Below are 7,842 nucleotides of genomic sequence, written 5' to 3'. Positions count from 1 at the left end.
AGACTGTCAGGGGGACCTCCTATAATTAGTGGTGTGCATAATAGGTAACAGCAGCAAAAAGAGCGAACAAATAAAAAATGCAATGAAAACAGAACAATCTATACTAAAAAATAAAATATATTTACCATAGCAGCATTATACAAAGCTTAAAAATAGAAATACAGAACTGTGAAGTGATGATGAAAATAAATTTATTACAGATGAACAAAAGGTTCATTTAACAATATGTTTTTCATGTTGTGTTTAAAAGTTTGCAGTGACCGAGATGATTTAGTATGAAGAGGTATGCGATTCCAAAGATGAATACCATAGAAGCGAGCTGTAAATCTTCCATAGTTCGATCTTATTTTGGGTAAAAGAAATTTATTTTGCTCTGAAAACCTGGTATTATTGTTGTTGACAAGGACATGATGAGGAATACTATCTAATGATATTTCACGATGAATGAGACGGTAAGTGATGAGGGACAATCTGTGATAAAACAACTCTTGAAGCGGTAGAATGCGCAGCTGTTGATAGATGGGTGTAGAATGGGAACGCAATGGGCTATACGTCATTAATTTTATCGCCTGGTTTTGAAGGCGCTGAAGCGGTTTGAGATGAATGGCGTATGTGTTACCCCATGATGATAGGCAGTATGATAAATGGCTGTTAATATAAGCATTATAAAGCGAGAAAAGAATATGAGGTTGAAAGAATGCACGTGTTTTAATAATAATGCGGATACCAAATGAAAGCTTTTTGATGAGTGAGTTGGCGTGAATATTATATTTAAGGTGTTTATCCAGAGTAATACCCAAAAATTTAACATTTTCAGATGCCGGTATATCATAATTGTTCAGTGAGACAAGTATGGAGGAAGTAATCACCGTTTGAGGGCTATGAAAAAGCACAAAAGTTGTTTTAGTAGGATTGATTTTGAGTTGGTTATTTATACACCACGAGTGAACGTTTTTAAGATCTGTAGTAAGTATGTCCTGAAGTGCGGTGACTGATTTATGTGGTGAATAAATGGTCGTGTCATCAGCATACAGCAAACAGTTAGAAGAGGTAAGCGTATTGGGTAAGTCATTAATGAATAGGAGAAACAACAAAGGGCCCAATATAGAGCCTTGGGGAACGCCGCAGTTAATTAATTTAGTTGATGAAAATTGACCATTAATATACACTACTTGCGGCCTGTCGCACAAGTAGCTGCGAAATAAATGTAATGGTGGGCCAGTAATACCAAAACACTGCAGCTTATCGAGAAGAATAGAATGTACTAGTGTGTCAAATGCTTTTTTTAGGTCAATGAATATGGCTCCTACGACAAACCCTTCATCAATAAATTGTTTAATGCTATCCGTGAAATTGATTAAGGCCTGTTCCGTCGAATAACCATTCCTAAAACCAAACTGGCGTGGGGAGAGAAGATTAAATTTGTTTAGGTAGTTCATTAAACGAGTGTACAGAAGCTTTTCAATGACTTTACTAAAAAATGGCAAAATACAAATTGGGCGGTAGTTGTTAATGTTATCACGAGCACCTTTTTTGAACACCGGAATCACTTTACCACGTTTCAGCAACTCGGGAAATTTACCTGATTTGAAGATTTTGTTAGCAATATCTGCCACAACCATTGATATGTCCGCAGCAACCAGTTTTATTCTAGAAGGCTGGATAGAATCCAGCCCTGGTCCCGTAACTTTGAGGGAAGAAATTACATTAAAAACTTCTTCTGAAGAAACAGGACGAAGGAAGAAGGACCGAGAGCTACGTGGAAGATGGGGTGGAACACTAGAAGAAGACATATTTTGGCATGTGGCAAAATGATCACTGAAAGCGTTAGGTATATCAGCCTCGTTAGTGTATTCCCTATCATTGTAAATTATTTTTTTAATACCCGTATCTGACTCTGTAATATTAAGAAATTCTTTAATGAGCTCCCAATTGCGCCTGGTATTTCTTCCGTTTTCAATTATCCGCCGTTCTTAATATTCTCGTTTTGCACGCTTCAGGATGCCGGAAAGAATATCGTTATAATTTTTAAATCTAGCTCGCAAAGATACGTTGAAAGGCTGCAGTTTTAAGAAGATTGTTTTTCTTAATTATAGAGCGCAGCAACGCATTTGTGATCCATGGATTCCTAGGAGACGAGAATGTGTGCTTAAGGGATACATGGGTTGTGCAGTCATTAATGTAGTCCGTCATTATTGACAGGAACATTGAATATGCCTTCTCAGGGCAATTTTCACGTAAAACATTATTCCAGCATGTGCCGTGCACCTTTCGTGTAAATAATGCTTCATTGAAGAAACTTTTAGTGTATTGGCGATGCTGCATACGTTTTCCGGTGCCAAGACTGAAGAACAGGGGATAATGATCCGTAATGGAATAATCTATCACTCCAGTGGTGCAACCGGAGGATGAAGACGAAAATATATGGTCTATTAACGTGCAAGAGCCAGCAGTGTCACATCTTGTTGGAACATTGATTAAAGAAGAAAAACCATAGCTAAATAAGCAGTTGATATAATCAGAGCACGACTGACAGTTGGGATGAAGTATGTTTATGTTGATGTCACCACAAATGATTATGTTTTTATTTTCATTGGTTAAGATGTCAAGAATTTCTTCTACCTGTGAACAGAAGTCCGAATACGAAGATGACGGGGAACGATAAATGCATGCCAGGATTGTATGTCTGTTGTTGAGTGGCAAGACATTCCGGTCGAACTCTAACCAGACAGACTCGCACAATAAATTACGGAATGAAATATCGTGACGACGAGTGTACGGAACTGACGAATTCACAAAAATGGCAGATCCACCACTTCTTTGGATCCCACGGTAGCTATGCACACTAGTGTACCGTGGAAGATCAAATAGATTGCTATCTGCTTGTGTTAGCCACGTTTCAGACAAACAGATTATAGAAAAGTTATGATCAAGTATAGAAAGAAAGTTTAGCAGATCATCGTGATGCTTTCGAAGACTCCGAATATTGCAGTGAACGAATGAAAATTTGGGGGGTTTATCACGCAGCAATGCTTTCGTTTCATCCCACGAGAACATGCCTCTGTTCATGATCGGGATTCGAATGAAGGATGCGCAGACGCACTGATTATGCAAATATTGCCAGATCGTTTACGCTGGAGATGCGATAAACGCGACTATTTTCAGTCTTTCTGGCTTTGATGACTCAATTTTCGGTCCAGAGGAATCGCCACCCTTTCAAGTCGAGAGCTTGCGCGAAAAGACGCTTGTTTTCTGGCCTGAGATGATCATTAACAAAAATAGGTGAGTCACTCTTTCGCGAAAGACCAATAGCCGAAGTGGTGAGCTTAGCTTTCCGAGCCTTACTAATGAATTCCGCTCGCTTCGCTCTCGAGCAGGAGCGCGCGATGATGTTCTTGTCTTTTTCCGCGGGGACACGATGAACAATATCAACATCGGAGGAGACAACAGGACAGCCAATTTTTTCACCAATAGCCTGTATTACAGCCAGGCAATTTTCACCTTCTGTGACGGGAACACCTTTAACCTCTACGTTGTTGAGGCGAGAATACTGCTCAAGTGACGAGAGACGTTGAGACAGCTTCGATTTTTCTTCCTTCAACAATTGATCTTCCTTCACGATGGTTTCGTTCTGAACTTTTACGGATTCATACAGTCCGTTAAGCATGCTAAGGCTTTCTTGCATAGATGTCATTTCAGCACGTAGTGTTGCTATTTCTTTTGCTAGCTCAGCACACGACGGCGTCTTGAAACACACACGAGACACTAGTAATGGCAACAGGGGAGCGGCTGTGAAGGATTAGCAAATGTACAAGTTTATGAGACAAACCTGTACGAAGGGTCAGGACGAAATTAGTTGCTTGCTCGCAGCCGCAACGCTTGCTGCTAAATGACGGGCTGGCGCACGGACACCCTCTTTTGTAGGCGATCCGTCAGATAAAGTTACTCCGGCAGGCGTCGCTTGATTTCACCGGAGTGTTGATAGCAGCAGGCGCGAATGGTGACGTGAACAGGGTAGGTGACGTCACTTCGGCTGATGCTCCTTGAAGCGACCGGACCGTCGATGACAGCAGGCGTGATTTGCAACCTGTACGAAGGGTCAGGACGAAATTAGTTGCTTGCTCGCAGCCGCAACCCTTGCTGCCAAAAAAAAGCTGACATCTCTGCGAGACGTCCTTTGCTAGCAAGGAAAAGGTAATAAGGGTGGTTGGCGTCGAAACCTAGGCAACATAATACCACGTTGTGAGTGCTTTAACAGCCTTATCATTGCTAGCGGCCTATAAGACCGATAAAACGGTATCAGCTGCCGTTTCGCAGCAACGCGAGCGAAGCGGAAGTGCCAACAGTTCGCGAAAGAGCGCCCATCTTTTGCCCTCGAGTTTCAGTAGCTTCATCCACGTATAATGCTATCTCGGTTTTGAGGCTATCTGCCACACGCTCGCATGTTCGAGCTCAAAGGGATGGTGTCAATGGATCCGAATAAATAAGAACCGCAAAAGAGTACAATTCGATATCCCGGTTCGTCGCTTGACTGAAGCCGGATATGCCTTAAGTATGCATGACAGTGTAACGGAAAGCATACTTAAGACAGCAAAATGTGCTCGTCGCGCGGAAATACAGGAACCGGAAGTGCGAGGTCTAAATGTTATGAAAAAGAGGGCAGTTATTGCATATTTTCACGAGAGCTTGCACAACCTTAAAAAAGTCGGCCACAGTTCTAATGCCTATGTTTTTTTTTCTGCGCCTAGGAAGCTTGTCTCACTGTACAAACCAACCAACGCTGTATTTAATGAAAAAGCCGGATGTAGAATTAAATACAGAGAGTGTTTCACACAATGCACCGAGAGTGCCGTGCACCAGATTCCCATATCCTGTGGTAAAGTTTATATCAGCCAAACTGGCGGATGCATCAACGATCGGCCAAGCCAATACTATTACAACGTGAATAGCGCGATTCAAGGTCATCTTGGTGTGCACTGTCGCGACTGTTGGTGCGAAAGTATTTTTGATAGATGCAAGATTTTACCTCGATTTATGCCATCCCTTACGCGAGAAATCATCGGGCCAGCCGGCATATCCCGGGCGGTTCACAATTGCGTTAGCTGTTTGTGTGTTGCCTTGAGTGAAAAAGAGCGGACTTTTCCAGATAAACATCTTAGGGCCACAGGGAGATGAGAATGATCTGTGCGCATGTGTGAGCTTGTTTTTTGTAAGGTGGCCAGCATATGTAGCGGTGGTGCACATGCAAAATAAGCATTTTGTGGAAAGTTATCGCCTGTCTTGTGCGTCTTCTTGTGTTCCCATTCATCGTGCGCTATTTTCGTCGGCGATGTTGTGGACACTCTGCACAATACAAGCCATTCTCTCGTGATTGTACGTGGACAGCTAAAGGTTTCGGAACGCACTGGTATCTTCCACCGTCCGCCACGGTGGTATAGCGGTTACGGTGCTCGGCTGCTGACCCGAAGGTCGCGGGTTCGATCCCGGCCGCGGCGGTCGCATTTCGATGGAGGCGAAATGGTAGAGGCCCGTGTACTTAGCTTTAGGTGCACGTTAAAGAACACCGGATGGTCGAAATTTCCGGAGCCCTCCACTACGCCGTCTCTCATATTCATATCGTGGTTTTGGGACGTAAAACCCCAAATACTACTACACGGTATCTTCCTCTATTTCTGTTCAATGAGTACATATCAACTCATGAACAATCACACGTGCTCGCTTGCAAGCTTCGATGCGTGCCTGCTGAAACTCATCGGCGCCCTGGCTGTTTAGAGGGGCCAGGAAAGCGCGAAATCGACGCCAGAAAATTAGAAACAGCGGAAAACAAAAATCCTTTCGCAGGATAAGCTTTCTCACAATGCAATATATCTTGAACGTCAAAAGAAACGAAACCGGTATTGTGTTTACGTTTCTGCCTCGTAATCAACAAAGGTTTATTTTCGAGGGCTACATGCAGCAGCGTAGTGAACACGTGTGCGCTTAGGCTCCACCGAGTTGGCTCTGCTTCACAGAAAAGTGTCACCAAGACAAGTGGTAAACTATTCAGTCTTTTCAGCATCTCCCACACAAAACAGGACAAGGACGGAGTGCCAACCGACAAAGACAGGCGCTGTCTTTGTCGGCTTTCACTCTGTCGTAGTCTTGAGTTGTGCGCTAGGTCCTGAAATACAATAAACGAACTTTACCGAGCTCAGGTTCTTTCATTAAAAGTAGTATGTACTCAATTACGGGACTTCGGTAAGCCGTTCAGCTTAGCTGAGCAGTAAAATAGCATCCTTGTGATTCAGTCATTTCTTATTTCTTTTTTTAAGAGAGTGGGTGACAATTTAGAATACTGCGTGCTCTTCTGCGGGAGAGCAGTAAGTTGTCCCGGGTATCGCTTATCGTTACGAGCAAAGGATATTGTCTCAGCAATAGCGTCAGTGGGGACTATTGAAAGGGAGTGACAAAACACTGGTATTCTGTTCCAGCACCAACAGTGGAGCAAGTTTGTTAACTAACGTTTTTACTGCGATACCAATTATATGGACACTCTCGGCTGGAAAATGTCAGTCCCCGTCACCGTCATTCACCGTATCTGTATAAGTATGTATATATATAGAAAAGCCCCAAAGAAAATAATTCAGAAATACTTTCCGACGTGCGGAATCGAACGGGCGACCTCTCGCTTAGCAGCCCGCCGCGTTAGACGTTAGGCCACGACAGCACCGTCTTTCAGCCTGCTAACGGCGAGCTATTTATATGCACCATGTATTTCAGCATGCTTTCTTAGTTGCCACATATATGGCGCGATGTGCGCGCTTTAAAGATCGTCGCCCCGCTCCTGCGAACGCCGTTGCTCTTCGCCCTACAGGGCATGGTCACCCACGTGCGCTTATCTCGAGGAAAGAAGGGGGTGGTGAAGCGGGGGGTTCTTTGTCTTGTGCTTTTCCTGCGAGGTCCGCGCTGAAGTCACAGAGCGTACGAAGGTCAATTCTTCCGCTGCAGCGGCCGCGTTTGAGAAAGGAGCGCGCTGTTCAAACAGAAATAAGTAAAACTGTGACAATTAGTTCGCGCTCGTCGCGTGTGTACCTGTTCGTTCGTTTAGTGCGTCCTGCTTTATGTTTGAGCAGTGCGCTTCAAGTGTCAAGCTGTGACGCATTAGTTCGCGCTCGTCCTGTGTGCGCTCTTTTCGTGCGTCTTTTGGGCTCGAGCGACGCGCTAGCAATTTCGAGCTGCTTTCCGTTCTTCGCGTTGCATTCCAATTTATTGCTATCGCATTCATTGCTTCGCCGTTGCGGCGAAACTGACTTTTTCTGAGATTGTGCACTTAAACTGAAAGTGCTCTCGAATAAAATCAATGAGGCTATTTTTTCTAAGGAACGCGTTATTTTATATGTATTTCTTGATTGCAACAGGCAGGCGCCGCTAAAAGGCTGGGACAACCACTATAAGAGCTGTCGTTTGCACCCGTGAGCTCTTGCTGATTATGGGCCAGTTGGCAAACGCAAGCGGCTGGTGGGATTCATGTGCAGAATAGCGAAGATTATTGTGCTGCAGACCCGCTTACCTTTTTGTTTTCTCTATGGAAGGCATATATTGAGCTAAAAATGTTTCAGACCACAGAAGCTTGTAAATATTACGAGAAAAAATTCGGCAGATTTAACGCCTTCTGGGAATAGGTTTCATGAAAAGCAGTCAGCGAGTACTTTGATGGTGCATTTTTTTGGCTTTGAGCCAAGCGTTGCCAAGTGTATCGACGTGTTTTTGTAAGTCTAGAAGTTGTGTGCACATCGTGGGCTTGTAGAGCACACATAAGAAAACCACTCGACACGTCCGTTTAGCGCCGAAGCCTAAAACCAA

The sequence above is a fragment of the Rhipicephalus sanguineus genome, chromosome 9, assembly GCF_013339695.2.
Source record: "Rhipicephalus sanguineus isolate Rsan-2018 chromosome 9, BIME_Rsan_1.4, whole genome shotgun sequence".
Taxonomy (NCBI): Eukaryota; Metazoa; Arthropoda; class Arachnida; order Ixodida; family Ixodidae; genus Rhipicephalus; species Rhipicephalus sanguineus.
Note: the sequence above shows the minus strand (reverse complement) of the source record.